The sequence below is a fragment of the Antechinus flavipes genome, chromosome 1 (genome assembly GCF_016432865.1).
Source record: "Antechinus flavipes isolate AdamAnt ecotype Samford, QLD, Australia chromosome 1, AdamAnt_v2, whole genome shotgun sequence".
Classification (NCBI taxonomy): domain Eukaryota; kingdom Metazoa; phylum Chordata; class Mammalia; order Dasyuromorphia; family Dasyuridae; genus Antechinus; species Antechinus flavipes.
Window position 1 is genome coordinate 507,998,460 of NC_067398.1, and position 22,882 is coordinate 508,021,341.

The following is a 22,882-nucleotide window of genomic DNA, read 5'->3' on the forward strand; positions in this document are numbered from 1 at the left end:
AAAAATAAGCAACAAAAAAGGTGAAAATACTATGTTATAAATGTTGCAGAGGATTTGGAAAAACTGGGACAATAAAACATTGTTGGTAGACTTGTGAACTGATTCAACCATTCTGGAGAGCAATTTGGAACTATGCCCAAAGGGCTATCAAACTCTGCATACCTTTTGATCTATCAGTGCCTCCACTGAACCTTTTTCACAAGGAGATCATAAAAAGAGGAAAAGACCTACATGTGCAAAAATGTTTGTGGCAACCCTTTTTTGTGGTGGCAAGGAACTGGAAACTTGAGTGGATGCCCATCAGTTGGAGAATGGCTGAATAAGTTATGGTACAGCAATGTTATGGAATATTATTGTTCTATAAGAAACGATGAGCAGGATGATTTTGGAAAGTCTTGGAAAACCTTATGTGAACTGATGCTAAGTGAAGTAAGCCGAACCAAGAGAACACTGTACATATTGGCAACTGCAAGATTATATGATGATCAATTCTGATGGACATGGCTCTTTTTAACAATGATACAATTCAGGGCAGTTCCAGTTGTTCGGTGATAAAGAGAGCCATCTATACCCAGAGAGAGAACTGTGTGGGAACTGAGTGTGTTTCACAACATAGCATTTTCACTTTTTTTCTGGTTATTTGCTTGCATTTTATTTTATTTCTCATTTTTTCCTTTTGATCTGATTGATCTTCTGCAACATACTAATTGTGGAAATATTTATAGAGGAATTGCATGTTTAACTTACATTGGATTACTTGTGGTCTAGGGGAATGGCTGGGGAAAAGGATGGAAAAAACTTGGGATACAAGGTTTTGCAGGGGTGAATATTGAAAATTTTCTGTGCATATGTTTTGAAAACAAAACAAAAACTTTAGTAATAAAAAATATCTAAGAAATCACACATGAAGTTATGCAAAACATTTTTTTAAATTTTTATTTAATAATTACTTTATATTGACAGAATCCATGCCAGGGTAATTTTTTTTACAACATTATCCCTTGCACTCGTTTCTGTTCTGATTTTTTTCCCCCTCCCTCCCTCTACCCCCTCCCCTAGATGGCAAGCAGTCCTTTATATGTTGGATATGTTGCAGTATATCCTAGATACAATATACGTTTGCAGAACCGAACAGTTTTCTTGTTATGCAAAACATTTCTATAAAAGTCAAGTTGTGAAAGAAACATATGTCGCCCATCCTAATGAAAATAAAAACCTTCAAGAAAAATTAAGATAAGATATATATATATATAGTCCTTTATAGTAGTTATGGTATAGTAGTTACTACTAAGAATAGCCAAGTCATTTATAGCTATTCATCCCAGAATATTGCTGTTATTTGGTATACAGTATATTTCATTTTGCTTGAGTTCATGGAGGATGACTAGGTGGTGGTGGTGGTTCTTTTTCTAAGAGTATCCTGCTCATCATTTCCCATAGAACAATAATACTCCATTATAAACACGTACTACAGTTTTTTGAGCTATTCCCCAATTGATGGGCATTACTCAATTTCCTTTTTTTTTTCCTTGAGAAGAGAGCTGCTATGAATATTTTTTGTACATTTAGGTCAATTTCCTTTTTTTAAATCTCTGTTGAATTTATGCCTAGTAGTGATGTTGTTGGGTCAAAGGATGTGCATGAATTTATGGACTTTGGGGCATAGATCATATCTTTTGATCATTTATCAATTGGGGTATGGCTCTTATTTTTTATAAATTTGACTCAGTTTCCTCTGTTTGAGAAATGAAACTTTATCAGAGAAACTTACTTCAAACGTCTTTTTTACAATTACTATTGCTAACTGTATTTCCCCCCATTTGTTTTCTCACCTTTCACCCTGTCCCTTCTCAAAAGTATTTTGGTGTTGCCCATTCCTCCCCTTTCCCATACCTCATTCCCCTTATATTTTTCTGCAGGGTAAGCTAGATTTCTATTCCCATATTGAGTATGTAATTTCTTCTTTGAGCCAGTTCTGATGAGAGTAAGGTTTCACTCACTTTCCCTCTTCTCTGCCTCTTCCTTGCCACTGTAAAAGTTGTTTCTTGTCTCTTTTTTTATGACAGATAATTTGCACCATCCCACTTCTCCCTTTCCCTTTCTCCCAGTACATTTCTTTCTCACCCCTTAATTTCAGCATTTAAAAAAAGATAGCTGGATAGCTTTTAAAAGAAAATATTAAAAGGAAAAACAAAACTGAAAAATAAAAAGAACCCTTCATTATTTCTCCCTTCCCTTTCCTGATAAAAATGAATCAAATCAATGACATTTGTTGTTATAACAGTCTTACTCATTTTAAGTCACATTTATGAAAGTTATATTTATGTTTTATAGGTAAACATTTTATTGCATTAGAGGGAATTCCTAGCCAGGCCTATAATCTGTGGAAAATAAGAAGGTAAAGACAATTGGTTTTTTTCATCTTCCAGACTGATATAGCTATATGTTAGAAAATTTTATGAGTCACATATGTTAAAATCAGGATCTTCTTGTATTTAATAAACAGAAATTCAAATAGACCACCAATAATTATCAAGTAAAAAAATTCATTTTCCTGGTAATAAGTATTTAAAATGGTACTCTGAAAATAAAAGACTGTGTATTATAAAATTTTTGAGACATCCTGATCCCTGTTTTTTTTTAATCTTGTAAAGATAAGAAATTGTCCTATCTGAACTTTGCATAGATTACGAGTTATTAATTTGGAGGAAAAAATAAGATTCTTCAAGTGAACTTTCCATGACAAGCTTCTTAAATTAATAGTTACGAGAGATGAATTCTTTTTTTTTTTTTTTTTTTTTTTACGAGAGATGAATTCTTTTAACAAACAGGTAAAATTACCACAGTACCAGTTAACCATTATTTGAATGAGGTACCATAGTACATTTGAAAGAGTGCTGAATTTGGAGTCCAAAAGTCAAATCCCAGCTCTGCTACTTACAATGTGACTTTAAGAATTTTCAGTTCTCTGGATTTAACTTCTTAATATGTAAAATGAAGAGGTTAGACTAGATGACCTATAAGTTTCCTCCATGTTCTAGATCAATAGTTCTGTGACCACATGAATCCAATTGAGTATCAATAGAACTTAGAAGAAAGAATTGTAGCTCTAATAATTCTTGTTTTATGGAATAGTTTTTTTTTTGAACAATAAGCAATATAAAAAGTGGGAATATTAGGACCTCAAGAATCAGAAATCGCTGCAACTGGCTTCCTTGAAGTCCATCCCTTCTTTTGGAATCTATTCCTGTACAATCACTTTTCCCCCACTCAGATGCTAGTGCTTTTCCTATGAAATTACTTCTTATTTATCCATTGATATATGTTTGAGTGTGTGTATAGACATATACACATTTTATGTTTCTAATTGCTCAGACCAAAAAATAATTATGCAAAAGAAACAATGCAAAGGACATCAGCAGAGAGATGTATAACCAAAAAAAGAAGTGGGTATGCATAAGTACTCAAGTGCAAACAATAGAATGCTCATATTTTCCATTGTTATCATATATACTAATGAAAAGATTTAGATCCAGATATCTAAATTTAGAGATTTGTCCCTAAAATATTAAGTAAACTTCTGGAGAGGATTTCTGAAAGAGCAACATGGTGAGGAGTCACATAGGATGAAGAGACATAGTTGGGTTACAGCCTGTGCTTTTGAAGAGAACATTCACATTGATGGACTTTGTTTTTTTAATTATTATTATAACTTTTTATTGACAATACATATTCATGGGTAATTTTTTACAACATTATCCCTTGCACTCACTTCTGTTCCAATTTTTCCCTTCCTTTCCTCCATCCCCTCCTAAGATGGCAGGGAGTCTTACACATGTTAAATATGTTATAGTATATCCTAGATACAATGTATGTGTACAGAACCAAACAGTTCTCTTGTTGCACAGGAAGAATTGGATTCAGGAAGTAAAAATAACCTAGGAAGAAAAACAAAAATGAAAACAGTTTACACTCATTTCTCAGTGTTCTTTCTTTGGGTGTAGCTGCTTCTGTCCATCATTGATAAATTGAAATTGAGTTAGAGCTTCTCTTTGTCGAAAATATCCACTTGATGGACTTACTTTCATTTCAGTACTAAAGTAAATCTGAAGTGATGGTAGTAGTGAAGATGTGCCATGGGAATATGTCTTTAGTTCTTTATATATGACATGAATGATGAGGTATAGATAACCTCTAAGAGATGGATATTTCTTTTGTGCATTGTGCAAACCTAGAAGTGATACAGACAACAGAATGAAGATCCAGAAAGATCCAGGTTAGAGTTCTGATTCAAATCTAATACAATAAAATTAAGTTTTACAAAATACCAATAAAATTTTTAAAAGACAAAACAGATCATAGTATCATGGATCTCTAGAAATTTTTCCATGGATAACTGTGATTCTCAGGTTAAGAATGCCCAGGTTAGCTGAGCTGGGCCAGACGACTTGAACTTATTTAACTAGATCCAAAGGTGGTAATTAATGTTAATGTCAATTTGAATAGAGTCCCTATTGGAATGTGTTATGGATTTTTCCTTGATTCTGTTGTGGGTCATGACTTGTATAAAAGCATAGATTATATGCTTGTCACATTTGAAGATGATAAAGATCTGGCAGGGACAATTAACACATTAATTAAGAGTCAGTATCCCAAATTATCTCAACAAGTTAGAAATATGGCCAGTTTCACTAAGATGATAACCTGGCTACTACTCTACCCATATGTATTTTCATCTTTATTAGAATTTAAGTTTCTTACAAGGATCAATTTTGAATTTTGTTTTTGTATCCCTAGTGCATTACATTGTGCTTAGTACATAGTCCTTAATAAATGCTTTTACATTTATTAAATGGTTTTCTGGTTAAAAAAAAAAAAAACCTAAAGAAATATAAAATTAGGAGAATGAATAGAACAATATTTTTTACGTGCAAAAAGATCTGGAAGTTTTCATAGATTTCAAGCTCAGTATTAGTCAATCGATTTCTCCCTCTTTCTCTTCCTGCTGATTTCATTGGTAATATACAGAAATGCTGATGATTGTGTGGATTTATAGGTGTTCTGCAGGTTTGCTAAAGTTGATAATTTTTTCAATTTTTTAGATGATGGTATAGGATTCTGTAAATCATCATAATCATCTGCAAAAAATCTTCATTTTTTTCCTCTTTGCCTTTTCTTATTCCTTCAATTTCTTTTTCTTATTGCTTCAAATAGCATTTCTAGCATTATAGTAATGATTGCTAATGGACATTTTTCTTTGCCCTAATTTTATTGGAAAAATCTCCAGCTTATCTCCATTGCATATAATGCTGGCTCTTGCATTTAGATAGATAATACTCATTAAAGTAAGGAAAAACTCTTTATTCCTATGCTTTATTTTTTGTTTTTTAAAAACAGGAATAGGTATTGTATCTTTTCAGAATCTTTTTCAACATTGATTGCTATGATCTTATTATTTTTTGGTTTTGTTATTAATATTTCCATTATGTGTACAGTTTTGCTAATACCAGCCCTGAATTCCTGGCATAAATTCAGCCTGGTAATAGTATTTAATCTTTAATGATGCTGATATTTTATTTTCTTGCCAAAGGTTTACTTAAACTTTTTTGCATCAGTATTCATAAGAGATATTGGCCTGTAGTTTGTTTTGGTTTTTCCCTTCTCTGTTTTGACTCTCCCTGATTTGAGTATCAAAATCCTATTTGTATCATAAAAGGAATTTGTCAGGACTTCTTTTGTTATTTTTTCTAACAGTTTATCTATTACTAGAATTAATTGTTCTTTAAATATTTGTTAGAATTTGCTTGTGAATCTATCTGGTCTCGGGATTTTTTATTTTGGGAGTTCACTTATGTCTTTTTCAATTTCTTTTTTTTAAGAGAGAATTATTTAAGTGGGTGTTTGTATTCTGTTAAACTGGGCATTTTATAATTTTATAAATATTACTCTCTTTCATTTAGATTGTCAGTTTAATTGGCACATAGGTTGGCAAATTTACTCCCAAAGATGTATTTTTTCTTCCTTCTTTATTGATTGAATTATCCTTTTTTCATTTTTGGTATTGGCAATTTGGTTTTCTTCTTCTTTTTTTTTTCTCTTTTAAATTGAATTAGCCCATGGCTTATCTATAATCCCTTGGCTCCTCTTTCCTCTAATAACTTACAGTTTTATTTATTCACTTTGTTTTTGCTTTCAGTTTTGTTAATCTTTTGTTTTCAGGATTGGTGTTTAATTGGGGTTTTTACTTTATTGATTTTCCTAGTTTTTAAGTAACATGCCCCATTTAGTTGATCTGTTCTTTCTCTCTTATTGATGAAATTGTTTAGAGATACATAATTTCCTTAAGTACTGCTTTGGCTACATCCCTACAATTTTTGTAGGTTGCCTCTTTTGTTACCAATATCTTTAATGAAGTAGTTTTTATTATTTGTTCTTTGATGTATCCTTCTTTAGGATTAAATTATATAGTCACCATTTAATTTTTAATCTTTGTATTATAATTTTTAAAACAATGCATTTAATATTTCTACTTCTACATTTGTTTGCAAGATTTTATGTCCTAAATATATGGTTAATTTTTGTGAAGGTGCCATGCATATTTGAGAAACAAATATGCTCCTTATTCAGTATTCTTGAGAGACATATTATACTTAACTTTTCTAAAACTCTATTCAGGCCCTTTATTTTATTTTTGGTTAAATTTTTCCAGATCTGACAGGGGATAAATTGAGCTTACCCTTTATTATAGTTATATAGTCTATTGCTCCCTATCACTTATTTAACTTTTCCTTTAAGTATTTAAACACATTCTTATGATATAAGAACATAATATTTTGATTTTAAAAATTTTCAATATAGAATCCTCTAATATATTTTTATTTTATCATAAGGGCTGGTATTTCTAAAACCATGTTAAATAAAAGTGGTAAGAATATGTAGGGCCTTACTTATTCTTAGTGGAAATGCTTCTAATGTTTCTACATTTCATATTTTGTATGTTTTCCTCAACATACCTAAAACAACATTGACTCTAAATGTTGTTTTAGGTATGTTGAGGAAAACTTTTTTCTCAACTATTCCATTTAGGGATTTTTTTGCCATGGGATTTCATTAAAAAAAAACTTTAAAAATATATTTGTCTACATATCTTATAATGTTAATAGTTTGAGTTTGATATTCGAATGATATGTATTTAGGTAGAAATAGGGGCACAGGATCGCTAGGCCTGGAAACCGAAAGTCTTAAGTTCAAATCCGTCACAGACATACACTAGCAAGTCACTTAACCTCTGTCTGCTTCTATTTCCTCAACACCCCTCCCAAGTGAGATAATAATTATAAAGTGCTTAGTACAGTGCCTGGCACTTAGTAAGCTCTATATAAATACTATTATTGTAATTTTTATTAGGTGAAGGAGAAAAGTAACTTAAATTTTCAGCAAAAAGGACAAGATTAAACAATGGTATCTTAATGTAACTGAATTTTTAAGTACAATTTCTATAAGAAGGAAAACAAATCTGGAAACTTTATGAAGTAATAAAAAATGAAAAAACAGAACTAGAAAAGTGATATAATTTCAGTTATATGAGGAAAAAGTAAATGGGAATAAAAAAGACAAGCATTGGTAGGGACTTACAGAAAATAGCTAAAATAGCATTACTACTTTTAAAATTAAAACTAATAAATATAAATAGCTACTAAGCAAGATTAGTTGTGATGATTTTCAGTTTTACATTTCTAGTGAAACGTAAAAAGAAAAAAAATTCTATCAATTTCTTTGTATTATTTTGGTTTTACTTCATAATTGTATTCATAGTATTTTGCTTTTCCTTTTTAGATATTTCTATACTGATTTGACCAGTGCTAAGCAAACTAAGGATTTAAGTCTGGTCACAACCAACTGACATTTACTACTGTGACTCTGCTTTTAGGTAATTAATTTTATTTGTCATTTTTTTGTGTATTTTCCAGATCATCCTAATATTTGTTGAGATAAGAATAAAAGTGTGAAGATTTCCAAATAACCAAACAAAAAATATTTCTAATTGTATTACTAGTTGAAATTGTGCATTTATGCCTTGTTCTCATCTGGTGCTGCTAAAAAACTGTTGGTTAAAAATTAGGAGCATAAAGGTGGCTTATGAATAGAATTGTTGGAGAATTCTGTTTAGTTAGAAATAACTCATCTTGATTACCTCCATCCCTGATTAGTCATTCTGAAAAAAGTAAAAATAAAAGCTCAAAGCCTGTTAATGTTCACTGCTATATTACATTGCAGACTCATTTATTGTATTTTATCCTATTTCTAAGCTCCACACTGAGGATTTCTGGAGTTTGGGGGCTTACTAACAGTTATAGATTAAAGTCCAAATTAAGCCTGCTTAACAACATATTAATTGAAGGGTAAGTCTAATGTTTCCGCCTCTGTTTTATCTAGTGAGACCTTTGATTTATTTCTAGTTTTTCAAATTGTAGAGCCCAGACTTGTCTATACTCAGATGAAAGAACAATCCATCAATCAATAAGTATTAACAGTATGTTCTAAACATTCTTCTGAGCCCAAGGGATAGAAAGAAAAAAAAAAAGGAAAAAACCAGTTCCTGCCATCATGGAGCTTATATTCTCAAGAGAGAAACAACTTATATACAAATCTAAAAATACAAAATAATTACAGAGTAGATGGTACTAGCAGCTGGGAGAAACTCCTGCAGGAAGTAGGAGCCCTTGAACTGAGTCTTATAGGAAGCCAGGGTCCCTATGACTCTTTAAGTGAATAAAGATAATACAAGAAAGAGGGACACCAGGGCAAAATGCACTGAGAAAAGAGAGAAAGATTGTGTGATAGAAACAGCAAGTAGACATGGAGAGGAATTTGTGTAAGAATACTGCAAATATGTTTAGGAAAAAGCCATATTGTACAGAGCTTTTAAATGTCAAATAGGCTATTTGATTTGAACTCCCTCATTTCCTTTTCTCTTCATCTCAGAATTTTTTGGCATCATCTTCCACTTGCCCCTCTTTTCCCTCAATCTCTGATAAGGAGGTGACTCCTCTTGCCAGTACCAATTCCTGTACACGTACCCATGTTCCTATCTCCTTCTTTTTCTAGCAGATTACAAGATCAATCAACACCTTTCTCTAATCTGAGTTTTGCTCCCATTCCTATTGCCTTGTACTACTCCTACCCCTCTGACCACTCTTTAGTCTCTTTGGTCAATTCATCATCCAGGACACATTCTATAATAGTGAATGTTTTCTAGACTTTCTACACTTCTCTCTTTCCACTCTTTTGGTAATTTCATCAGCTCTAATGAATTTAATTTTCATCTTATGCCAGTGATTGCCAGACTGTTATTCCATTACCCCTCAATCTCCCTGATCATTTATAACTGATCAGTTGTCAAATTATAGTATTTATACCTTCATAGATTTCTTTCATTTGACCCCTTCTCTCTACTCATAGAACTACCTCATTAATTATGGCCACCACCACCACTGGCTTAGAAAATCACAACAGCCTCCTTATTTGTCTTCAAGTATCCACCCTATTGGAACCTGTCCTTCACACCACTATCAAACTGTTTTTTCTTTAAGCCCAGATCCAACCATGTCATTCACTTACTCAATAAACTCCTGTAGCTTCTTGTTCCCTATAGTATGAAATATAAAGTCATTTGTTTAATAACTTCAAAAGCTCTTTACAGCCATGCCTAACCTGTCTTTCCAGCCTCTTTGTACATTATTTTCATTCCTGTCTTCTTCTTTCTAACAAGACTGGCATTTTCTCGTTAATTTCATATACAATACAGAACACCCACCCATTGCTTTGCTTTTTTTGCACTGACGTTTCCCCCTGCTTTTTATCTTTACCTCATGGAATCTCTCTTATTTAAGGTGCAACTTGAGCATCATCTTTTATATAAAACCTTTTCTGTTTTTTTCAGATAATGGGAACTCTATTCAAATTATGTTGAATTTAAAACTATTTATTATTATTATTGTATTTATTCTGCATATAATTATGTATTCCTTTATTGTTCCCCAGTTGACTACAACTCCTTTCAAGTAGATATTACTTCATTTGTTATATATATTTCTCTAGTACTCAGTATAGTGGCTGGCACTTGTTGATTGAAGCCAAACAAAAATTTACATTTGACCCTAGAGGTAATAGAAATCTATCAGAATTTGATTATTAGGTGACATGACATGACATTCTCAGACTTTTGAGAAAATGAGTTTTGCAGTTCTGCGGAGAGTTGATGGGAATATGGGGAGACTTGAGGCAGAGAATATAATTAGAAGATTTGGTAATATTTCAGCTGAAAAATGATAAGGGACTGAATTAGAATGGTGACTTGAATGGAGCTAAAATGTCAAATGTGAAAGATGAGAGAAAGAAATTCCAAGTTGTTGTTGTTGTTGTTGTTGTTGTCTTTTTTTGGTGAGGCAATTGTGTGCCCAGGGTCACACGGCTAGGAAGCATTAAGCATCTGAGGCCACATTTGAACTCAGGTCCTCCTGACTTCAGGGCTGGTGCTTTATCCATTGCACCATCTTGCTGCCCCTTATTCTAAGATTTTTACATCTAAATGGATATGTGGGATAAGTGAAAGAGAGGACTCAAGTATAACACTAAAGTTATAAAGCTAGATAATTGAAGTATGGCTATGCCCTCAATAGTAATAGGGAAGTTTAAAAGTGGAGTGTTTGTGGTGAAAGATAATAACTTCCTTCTTACTTTATCTCAAACTTAATATGTCTAAAACAGAAAATATCCTTGGATGATGTAGGGTTCACTAGTGGTGTTTTTGGTTACCAATTCACCTTGCCTCCGATTGTGTTTGTCTTCTTATTTTCTTGGGTGGTGATCTTGTTTCTTTATATTCCTTCCCTTCTTCTGAATCTTTTCTTAGTCCTCACTGTAACCTCTAGTCACTCTACTTTTCCCTAATTCATCACTCCTGGGCCTTATTTTGCCCCCTTTACAATTTTGATCCCATTATATTTAATCAGTTTCAATTATAATATTGGTCTCTTCAGTTCTTTGCCTTATTGCCAAACCCCAATCCTAAATGACAGCTACAATCTGTCTTCTCCACACTTGCTTGAATTCTGCTGTACAAAAAAAAAAAAAAAAAAAAAAAAAAGAATTCTGCTGTACAGCCATGGTGGAAATCATAGGACTATATAGACTAGATTCACCACAAATAAATTACCTGATTTCACCTGAACTCCATTAGTATATAGCAGTTCTTATCCTTCCCCGATTGTTTCTCAGTGTTTCTCAGTTGCCCCAAAATCTCTCTTTTTGGTATTCTCTTCTCTATTTGTTCTCTGACCCCATGTTACCAAGAAACTACATGTCAAGAAATTTCTTCCCTTTTAAGCATTTCATATCTTATTCATGCCTTTCTTGCCCCTTTAGTCCTTATCCTTAACAGTACTAAACCAATTCACTGTGCTCCTAGTTCCATTTCCTTATGTATTTTTTTTTTTTTTTGCTAAGGGATTTGGCCACCCAGTGACTTGCCCAGGGTCACACAGCCAGGAAGTCTTAAGTGTCTGAGGTCAGATTTGAATTCAGGTTCTCCTGACCAGGATTGGTGCTCTATCCATTACAGCAACGAGCTGTCCCTTCTTCTGTCTTTTAAGAGCTTGTTCTTTCAATAAGGCTGAATCTTCTCCTAATTTTCAGACTCTATCTGTTGTAACCATTGCTACTTACAAACATATCTGGATCTTTCCTTTCCTTCAAAAACTATCTAAATAATCTTCCTAAAATATGAGTGTGTTTTGTATTTTTCCCAGTGCTGTGTACTACTCAAGAATCTTTAGTGTCTCCTATTGCCTTTTAAGAGAAAATTCACATTCTTAAGCATGGCATTTAAGGTCATTTTCAATTGGGTTTTTACTTTACCTTTTCATATTTATAGCTCATTACTCACCTTCACATACTGAGGTCTATCCAAATTGACCTACTTGCTTTCACAAACTCAGCATGCCATTCCATTCTGCTTGAAACTATTCCCTCCTCACATCTGCCTCTTAGAATAACCTAACTTCCCTCAAGCCAGATTAGCTACCTTCTGTGGGACGCCTTTTTTGATTTCCCTGTTATTGTTCTCTCCCTCTTTAGTTATTAACTTAGGTTTCTTGAGGTCAATACTGTTTTTCAATTTTCCTTATTATCTCTAACACCTAAAACAGTATTTTGACATACAGCAGATAATAAATGTTTGTTTGGGTTGGTTTGGATCAGTCCTAACTATTTGTTTTTCTTTGTCTCCAAGGCTCCTATGGGCCCTACTTTTGTGCCTCAATTTGTTATTCCTTTGATCCTCGTTATATTTATGCTTGCATTTCTAGACTTAGTAAAACTCCTGTATTTATGCCCCTACTGCTCTGATTTGTTCTTCCTATCCAGACCCCTAAGATGAGATTCCATGTAGCATCACATTTGGACATTTATCATTAGTTACTTATATGATATTTTGAATTGCAGAAATAGTTAAATTATTTTTCAAAAAGTTCTAATGAAATTAGAATGTCTAGTCTACAGACATTTTTTGATGTATCATATTTTAAAAGACTACACTTTTGCCTTTAAAATATAATTTTAAAAAACATATAATAGAGTCTCTAAGACCTTTTCCAACTCTTAATTTTTGTTGTTATAGTGATTTATGTTAAATGTGTGAAAATATGATATACAGTTGATATGACTATTTAAATGTTTAATTCCCAAGTATTGGAAACCTTGTTGAATGCCAGTAGGATGCTAGAGACTGATCAAGATACTTATCAATTAAATTCTTAATTCTTAAGTATGATTGTACTTATATGTTAGGCATAGGAATGTTTCTTTGGGAATAAATCTGAAATTCTTAAAGAAGTCTTAGAAAAATTATTATAAGTAAAATATTTACTTTCTTTTAAAAAGATTCCTTTTTAAAAAAAAATCACTATATACATGCCTCCTAAGAGAATCCTCCTTTTTAACAAAGTATAGTTGAGCAAAACAAATGAACATGCTGGCTTTATCTGACAGCTATATCTCCTTTTCCATGAATAGGTTCCCATAAAGAGGTGACCCTCTTTGTACTTTAGATAAGTGATACTTTAGAAACACTGTTCTAGAGCAGGGGTACACATACTCTGGCATTATCACATCTGGCCAGCTGCCTGTTTGTGTGCTTCATGAACTAAGTTATAAAAATACAATTTTAAATTTAAAAAATACAACTTTTTTTTAAAATGTAAAAACTATTCTTACCTCAGACCTCACAAAAACAGATGGACCACATTTGGTCTAAAAGCAATAGTTTGCCCACCCCTGCTCTAGAGCCCTGATTAGTTATCATATTAATCATAGTTCTGATAGCTTTTAAAATTATTTTCCTTTATATTATTTTGATCAGTATGTAAGTTTTCTTGGTTTTGCTTGGCTTTTTCTGCATCAATTCATATAATTCTCAGGTTTCTTAGAATTCATTTTTATCATTTTCTAACAACATTTATATATATCAGTACTTATATTCCTATACCATTTTTTTAATTACTCCCTAATCCCTGTGAACATCTACTTTGTTTCTAGTTTTTTGCTCCTACAAAAAGTACTGCTATAAATAATTTTTAGAAACATCTTCCCCTTTTTGCAATATGTGCAAACTGGTAGCACTTGGTTGAATGGTATCCTGATTCACTTTTCTAAAATAGTTCCAGAAATTAAAAAGCAACAACTATATTGTCATTTCTAAAACATACAATGTATTAAATTTAACAATTTCACTGGCAAACAACAAATTCGGCAAGTGATAAGGAGAAAATATCTAATAAAGAAAATTTGAATAATACAGGACTATTCTGAACCTGCCAGAGACCACAGGAAGGAATAGATTACTGTGTTCCAAAAAAACACAAAGAAACTCAAAATGCCATCTAAGGCAACATACCTTGTAAATCTAAGCCTAACTATTCTTAGAAGAGATTAATGTTCAATAAAAAAAAAAGAGATGTTTTAAGTATTTCCACAAAGAAAACCAAACTTGAACAAATTATTTGCCTATCAAACACTCCAGATAACTAATAAAAAGGAAAGATAAATAGATATAGTAAACAATGAGGGAGAAACAATATGAACTAAACCTAACAGCATTCTATCTAATATTAAAAAATCAATGTTTTTTGGGGGATTAAATGGCAGGATGAGAGACCATATAAAAGAAGAGAAAAGAAGAAAAAGATAAATGAGGATAATTAAAGAAAAGTAACTCCTGTAGAAGCTTTACAGAGGAATAGGTGAGAAAGCAAAGAAAGGGATTGAAATGGTGGAAAGAAAGGGAGAAATCTTATTTCAGTAATGGGAAGGGATTCCCCTAACAAATGCTCCCATAGAAGAAAGAAAATCTATAAGTGAACTTAGGGACCTTACTGTGTTTATAATCTGCAGATATTTGGTGCTTAGCAAGACCATGTATCTTAGTTCAGGAGAAGGAAAATCAGAGCTACTGAAGGCACCTGACACCTAGAAAGTAGGAGGACATAGAATCAAATAGGAGGGGCAGCTAGGTGGCGTAGTAGTTAGAGCACCATCTCTGAACTCCAAATTTGGTCTCAGACATTTAACACTTCCTAACTGTGTGACCCTAGACAAAGTCACTTAACCCCAATTGCCTCCGCAGAAAAATGCAAAAAAAAAAAAAAAAAAATCAAATAGGAGATTTTATGGCAGTTAAGGGGTAGGATAAGGAGGAAATGATCATAGGGAAGCCCGAATAGTGATGAATTATTTTTCTTGTTGTTGTTTGTTTGCTTGTTTTTCCCCCCCTTTTGATCTGATCTTTCTTGTGCAACATGATGAATATGGAAATATATTTAGAAGAGTTAGATGTGTTTAACCTTTATCAGATTGCTTGCTGTCTCGAGGGAGAGAAGGGAAGAGAGAGAAAAATTTGGAACAAGATTTTGCAAAGATGAATATTAAAAACTATCTTTGCATGTATTTGGAAAAATAAAATACTATTAAGAAAAAGAAACTTTAAAAACCTCTCAATTTCTTCCATTCATCTTCCCTAACTATCACTTCTTGTCTCTCTTGTCTTTTGTGTCTAGATTTGAGAATACTGTCTATAATCGCTGTCTCTATTTTTTTTCTTCTCAGTGTTTTCCTAATTCTCTGGAGTTCTGCTTTCAAAAATCAGCACTGATGAGTGAGATAGTGACTCAGTTAAGCATAAAAAGATTGCCTTGTGAGGGTACAATTGAAGTTATGTAACAAATTTGTAATGGACTCAGCACAATTTTTTGATTTTCACTTTGTTTAACAGCATGTGAGTAGAAGTGAAAGCAGCAGATTCAAGGCTGAAACTTGGCAGGGCAAGATAAGGAGTAGTCACAGTATTCAAAGGAAGAAAATTATGGAGAATTGAACTGATTCATAAGATAAAGTGAGGGAAGGAGGAAGAAGGGAAGGGCTATACATTTATTAAAACATGTACTGTGTGCCAGGGATTGTGCCAAGCGCTTTATAAATATTATTTCTTTTGTTCTTCACAACAACTTTGGGAATTGCGTGCTGTAGTCCTCATTTTACATTGAAAACTGAGACAGAAAAAGGTTAAGTGAGTTGTCCACAGTCACACAACTAATAGCTGACTGAGGTCAGGTTTAAATTCATATTTTCCTGATTCCTGGCCCATTGTTCTCCACTATGAACCCTACTTGCCTTAAATAAGAGAGAGTGTTGCTAGTGAAAAGAGAAAAGTGCCTTAGAAAGAAATGAGGAGAAGGATTTGAAGTTGCAGTGAAAATGAAAAACAGGGTTTAGAGTTAAATATATATATATAATATAAATATAAAAAAAAAGGTTACTTGTAGGTAAAGGAATTTTTCAAAATTCATGAATGTGGAAGTGGAACACTAATAGGTCATAGTGATATCAAGTATATAAATATTTTTATGTGTAGATGAGTTGGGATCAGGAAGTAAGTTATGTGAAATGAGTAAGTTGAGGAACCGTGAAATTAAGGTGTATCAGAGAATATATGTTGAAGTATACTCATCTGAGGACAGGAGTTGCAGAGGAGAAAAAGACTGAGCCAGCTACAGAATGAAGGAAATTGTCCTGTAGATTAGTAGACAACAAACAACAGCTAAAAGAATTTTTATTGGTTGATAATTATGGATTGAATGAACCTCAAAGGAGATAAGGTTACTACTAAGTGATGGTGATAGAGGGAGAAAATGGAAGTGGCATTGGAGAGCAAGAAAAATTGTAACTCCTTCTATCACAAGAAATGAATGGAAGAGAATGAGTAAAAATGCAACCAGTGAGGCAGTGTAGACAGGAAAGCTGTGTCATTAGGAGGAAGAATATAGGTTTTAGTAAGCACAAAATGTAAGGAACAAGAAATGAAAAGGTTTAAGATCAAATAGGTATTTCAGAGACTGCAGTCAAAGGGCTGGGTAACTTTAGAATAGGAAGTTATGGGGAAGGGAGATGAGAATAAAGGGGTCTTCAATGGAGGGCAGACAATAAGGTCTGTATAGTGGCATCTATAAACTAATTGCTATCTAAATTAAATTGGCCTTTTTTATTGATTGAAAAACAGCTTTTTTTTTTTAAATTAAAGCTTTTTATATACAAAGCATATGCATGAGTAATTTTTCCAACATTGACCCTTGCATAACCTTTTGTTCCAAATTTTCTCCTCCTTTCCCCCAACTCCTTCCCTAGCTGGCAGGTAGTCCAATACATGTCAAATATGTTGAAATACATGTTAGATCCAATATATGTATACTTATTTATACAGTTATCTTGTTGCACAAGAAAGATCAGATCAAGAAGGAAGAAAAAGAAAAACTGAAAAAGAAAACAAAATACAAGCAAATAACAGAGAGAATGAGAATGCTATGTTGTGATCCACACTCTGTTTCCATGGTTCTTTCTCTGGATGTAGACGGCTCTCTTCATCACTGCACAAGTGGAACTGGTTTGAATCATCTCAGTGTTAAAGAGAGCCACGTCCATCAGAATTGATCATCAAATAGTCTTGTTGCTATGTATACTTATCTGCTGGTTCTGCTTATTTCACTTAGCATCAATTCATGTAGGTCTCTCCAAGCCTCTCTGAAATCATCCTAATGGTCGTTTCTTACAGAACAATAGTATTCTATAGCATTCATATACCATAATTTATTCAGCCATTCTCCAGTTAATGGGCATCCATTTCCAGAAAACAGCTCTTATAAATTTGAATAAGTTCCTATATATCTTTGACATGAAATATTTACCTGAGAAATTTGCTTCTCCCTTTATTTTCCCCCTCCCCCCCACTGTAACTGTTTCCTTTCAAATTTTAATTGCAATCACATTTGTTTGTGCAAAAACTTTTTGATTTTGTGTATGTCCTTCCATCCTGTTCTCTTATACTTTTTCATGTCTTTGTTGCCCACCCCTCCCTTAATATGGAAGAGGGTTTAGAAAAAGTGTGTGCTAGATATCAATTCTCTAGGTATTTAGTTCTCTATATTTTTTACTCATTCTCTTCCACTCATTGATTGTGGTAGAAGGAATTAAAAATTTTCCTTGCTTCCCAATGCCACTTCCAGTTTCTTCCTCTATTTACCACCATTACTTACTAGTAACCTTACCTCTTGAAGTTCACTCAATCCATACTTATCAACCAATTGATGTAAACAACTTCAGTTCCTCTTTCACCATCCCTCTACTTCTCTTCCCTCCCCTTTTCTCTCTTCTCCTCTCATTTCTTCTCTTTTCTAGGAAGTGATTAGTCATAAACAAAATAAACAAGTTCAGAAGGGAGGAATTCTGAAGGGAATTTAAGAAAGAAAGAGTAAGACTTTATTAATGATGAAATTTTTGCATTTGGGGAATGCTACATTTAAATTATTTAAATAATTTACATGTGGAACCTTTGTCCAAATGAATTTTCCCCACTCTTAAGTCATATCAACTGGAATTTCTTTAGAATGTGGTATATTTTATTGTACTCCTATATAAGATAAATATTTATTAAAATTACATTTTCAACATTAAAAAAGATGATACAAACATTCCCTGAGAATGGATGCCCATCAGTTGGAATGGCTGAATAAGTTACATTGTATGAATGAAATGGAATATTTTTTTTTCTTTTTTAAATAACTTTTTATTGACAGAACTCATGCCAGAGTAATTTTTTACAACATTATCCTTTGCACTCACTTCTGTTCCGATTTTTCCCCTCCCTTCTTCTACCCCCTCCTCCAGATGGCAAACAGTCCTATATATGTTAAATATGTAGCAGTATATCCTAGATACAATATATGTGTGCAGAACCGAACAGTTCTATTGTTGCACAGGGAGAATTGGATTCAGAAAGTAGAAATAACCCGGGAAGAAAAACAAAAATGCAAACAGTTTACATTCATTTCCCAATGTTCTTTCTTTGGGTGTAGCTGCTTCTGTCCATCCTTGATCAATTGAAACTGAGTTAGGTTTCTTTGTCAAAGAAATCCACTTCCATCAGAATACATCCTCATACAGTATTGTTGTTGAAGTACATAATGATCTCCTGTTTCTGCTCATTTCACTTAGCATCAGTTCATGTAAGTCTCTCCAAACCTCTCTGTATTCATCCTGCTGGTCATTTCTTACAGAACAGGAATATTATTTTTCTATAACAAATGATGAGCAGGCTGATTTCAGAAGAGCCTGGAAAAACTTAATATGAAATGATGCCGAGTTAAAGTAAGCAGAACCATAACATATTGTTATGTATACAATAACAAAAGATAAGAGTCAAATAAGATAGAATGCCTTAGAATGACTTTTTGTTATGTTTTGATGATTTTTAAAGAATCAAAACAAAGAAGGATGAAATGAGAAGAGAAAAGGGGAGAGAAAGGAACGGAAAGGAAAGGAAGTTTAAGGAGGTAATCAGTGGGTTCATTTTAATTTCATTCTAAGAGATCTGCACAATTAGTTGGCTTTCAAGAATTCTTGAATATGATATACAGTCTCTGTTTAAAGTCATGACAGTAAAGTAGTCCGGTGATTTTAAAATTCTCTCCTTGATCCCTTTTCTATATCACTTATTTTTGATATGATATAACCCACATTTTTTCTATTTTTTTCAATCTTTTGACTTTGTTCTAATTTTTTTTTTTTTTTTTGTATTCTTACAGTTTTTAAATTCTGTTTTCTGTTGGATAAGGGTGTTTATGTTGGTTCTTCTACCTCTTCCTCCTCCACCTTTTTTCCCTTTTCCTTTTCTTCCTCTTTCTTCTAATCCTCCTTTTCCTCCCACAGTCCTCTTTATTTTACAGATGAGGACCTGAGACAAGGTTAAGTTTCTTGCCCAGGGTCAGACAAATGAGCTTGGATTTGAATTCATGAAGATGAGTCTTCCTGAGTCTAGGCCCAACATATTATCTATTTAGCTGAATGTATATCTGTATATTTAGCTGTTTGTATATCTCATTTCTTTTCCAGTTCTCTCCCTTAAAACTGTCATTGCATTTAGAATGCCGTTTTTTAAACTGATCTCACTTTTTTCCCTAAGGATTCTAATTGATTTTTATGGACAAGATATATTTTTCTTTGAGGCTTTGCTTGTAGTTATTTTGGAATCATTCTTCTAGGTTTCAGAGTAAGCCATCTAACCTTATAATAATAGTTCTTTATATTTTTCTATTTAGTCATTTTTCCAGCAACCCAAATTGAAGGATTAGTTGAGAGCTCTAGAGGCTCAGTCTATGATCAAATTTCAGAATGGCTACCATGATCATTTATGTAAGTGTTCCATTGTGTCATGTAGTTTTTATTTCTTAAAATATTCCTTGATGCAAAAATTATTTGCTTATCAATTTACATTTGCTAGCTAATTTCCGCTACATATAATCTTGGAATAATATATAGTTGCTAACATGGCACTTTCTCTAGTTCTGTGTTCAAATCATTATGCATATCTATTTTTATTATTAAATAGATCTGGCTTGAGCAAAATTTATATAATAGGTAGATTTGACTATGGCACTAATGCCTAATTTTTTGAGTTCATCATTCATTTTTTAATTGTTGAGAACCTCATTTCTATCCATTTTTCTCAATGACTTCTTTGCCATCCCATGCCTACTTTGGGGACCTATCTTTGCATCCCTCTAGATTCTAAAAAAGTAATCCAATCTAACTTATATGTTCTACACACACGTTATTTGTCCTTTCTATTTGTACTGACTTTTGCTCTTTGTTAAATATTCCATATTAGTGTCAATGTGTGCTTTTATATTAGGTTACTGCCATAATACTCTAAATAGGAATTATAATATTTTCATTCAGTTAAAAAGTATAAGTTTCTAGATTCGTTTAAGGAAGAAATGATGAAAAATTTAAGGGGTTTGGCAAGCAGATCAAGGAGATGCTTTTGCAACTTTTCCAATGATACTATGTACATAATTTCTGTATAGGGCTGCTCCTACAATTACATATTTTAATGAAATATTTGATAACAATGGACAGCATAAGTTTTTGTTCTTCCATACTCATAAAAATGGAAATTTTTTTTTTGCAATTTTATACTGATTTCAAATATATCTTCAGATTTCCCTACTACCATTTTATTTGAGAACAATTTAATATTTACAAATTTTCTTTTTTGCTCATTTAAACTTTAGGTACCATTAATATCCTATTGTATTTAACCTATATAACATCCCTCAATCTGAATAATGACTGTGCAAATCACTTAATTTTTCTGAGTCTTTGTATTTTCTCATCTGTAAAATGGATGTAAAGCACCTACCTTAAAGGGTTGTAAATATATAGAGAGTGCTTTGGAAAGAATTTCTTTTTGATAAAAACTACTGGCAAAATTGGAAAAGTCTAGTAGAAACTAAGTCTTAGATTAACATCTTAAACCATATTTGTAATAAATTGAAAATGCTTATTTTATTTTCAAAATGCTATATTACATTTTTTAAATAGAAGAGAAGCAAGTCATATACCTTTTATAGCTGTGCGTAGTACATGTATTCTTATCTAAACAAAAAAATTATTTGGTCAAAGGATATGAGCAATTTTCAGATGAAGAAATTAAAGCTATAATCATATGAAAAAATGCTCTAATACACTATTGGCTAAAGATAAGCAAATTAAAACAAATCTGAGGTACTACTTTATACCTCTCACATTGGCTAAGATGGCAAGAAAGGATAAATGCTGAGGGGATATGGGCAAACTAGAACACTAATGCATTGTTAGTGGAACTGTGAATGGATCCAATCATTCTGGGGAGCAATTTGTATCTACGCCTAAAGAGCTATAAAATTGTGCATACCTTTTGATGCAGCAGTGTCTCTACTGGGTCTATATACTAAAGAAATCATAAAAAGGGAAAAGGACCCACATGTGCAAAAATGTACAAAAAAGCAGCCCTTTTTGTAGTGGCAAGATACTGGAAACTGAGTGGATGCCCATTAGTTGGAATGGCTGAATAAGTTACAGTGTATGAATGAAACGGACTATTATTTTTCTATAACAAATGACGAGCAAACTGATTTCAGAAAAACCTGGAAAAAACTTAACATGAAGTAATGCCAAGTTAAAGTAAGCAGAACCAGGAAAACATTGTATACAATAACGAGATTATGTGATGAGCAACATTATAGACTTAGCTTTTCTCAGCAGTCATTGATTCCAGGCAACTTCAATAGACTTGGAATGGAAAATGCCATCTCCATCCAGAGAGAGAACTATGAAAACTGAATGTGAATTGAAGCATACTATTTTCATCTTTTTTTTTTGATTTGCTTTTTCTTTATTATGGTTTTTCTTTCACAACATGACTAATATGGAAATATCTTTAAAATGATTGTACATATATAACTTAAGATTGTTTTCTGTCTTGAGGATGGGGAATGTAAGGGAGGGAGGAAGACAAAAAATCAGAACTCAAAATCTTAGAAAAATGAATGTCAAAAACTATCTTTATGTGTAATTGAAAAATTAAGTATTATTAAATTTTTGAAAATTAAAATTTTAAAAACTGTCATATCTAAGGTAAGAATGACAAAATGGAGGGAATTTGTTTTTGAATCAGATTTTTTTGGATAAGGGCTTAATAGTCAGTTTTTAATTACACACACACACTTATACACATTATACATATATTTATATATATGTACACACATATATATGTAAGTATATGTAAAGACCAAAAGCAATTTCCTGACAGATAATGCACCAAAAGATATATACAAATATTTTTCTAAAGAACTAAAAACTATTAACAACTATTTGAAAGAATATTCCAAGTCACTAAGGATAAGAGAAATGCAAATCAAAACAGCTTTGCGCTTTTACCTCACACCCTAAAAAGTGACAAGATGACAAAAGATTGGAATAATGTCACAGGAGTTATGGGAAGATAGGCATATTGCATTATTAGTGGAACTATGCGTCAGTACAACCTTTTTGGAAAGCAGTTGAGAAATAAATAGATGAATTGACTAAAATGTCTATATCCTTTACCAAAGATTACACTATTAGGTTTATATCCCAAGAAGGTCATTGACAGAGAAAAAGTTTCTATATAGACCACAGTGTTTATAGCCACACTTTTTGTGATAGTAAAGAACTAGAAATAAAGAAACCTATCATTTGGGAATGGCTAAACGAATTGTGGTGCATTAATGTATTACTAAGCTATAAAAATAATAAATATGATGACTACGAAGAATACTAAAATAATATTATGTAGCATTATATAAGTAGAACCAAAAAAACAATATTCACAATGACTGTGTTGTAAATGGAAACATCAGCAACAAATCTCAAAATCAGATGTTGCAAATTTAGAAAGAACAAGTATAATCCAAAA

General features: G+C 32.4%; 1 protein-coding gene across 7 annotated transcripts in view; it reads left to right on the forward strand.

Moving 5' to 3' along the window:
* The window catches only part of ANKRD12 (ankyrin repeat domain 12), a 168,012-nt gene that overhangs the window by 17,000 nt on the left and 128,130 nt on the right, over positions 1–22,882 (forward strand). For 4 of the 7 annotated variants that reach the window (XM_051970451.1, XM_051970455.1, XM_051970457.1 and 1 more), the window contains exon 2: positions 7,837–7,930. The exons of 2 other annotated variants lie outside the window; for them this stretch is intronic. The gene's annotated coding sequence lies outside the window, so the exon portion shown is untranslated. Of the gene's footprint in view, positions 1–2,334; positions 2,399–7,836; positions 7,931–22,882 lie in introns of all 7 variants that reach the window. One more of the 7 variants, XM_051970453.1, reaches the window with a different exon arrangement.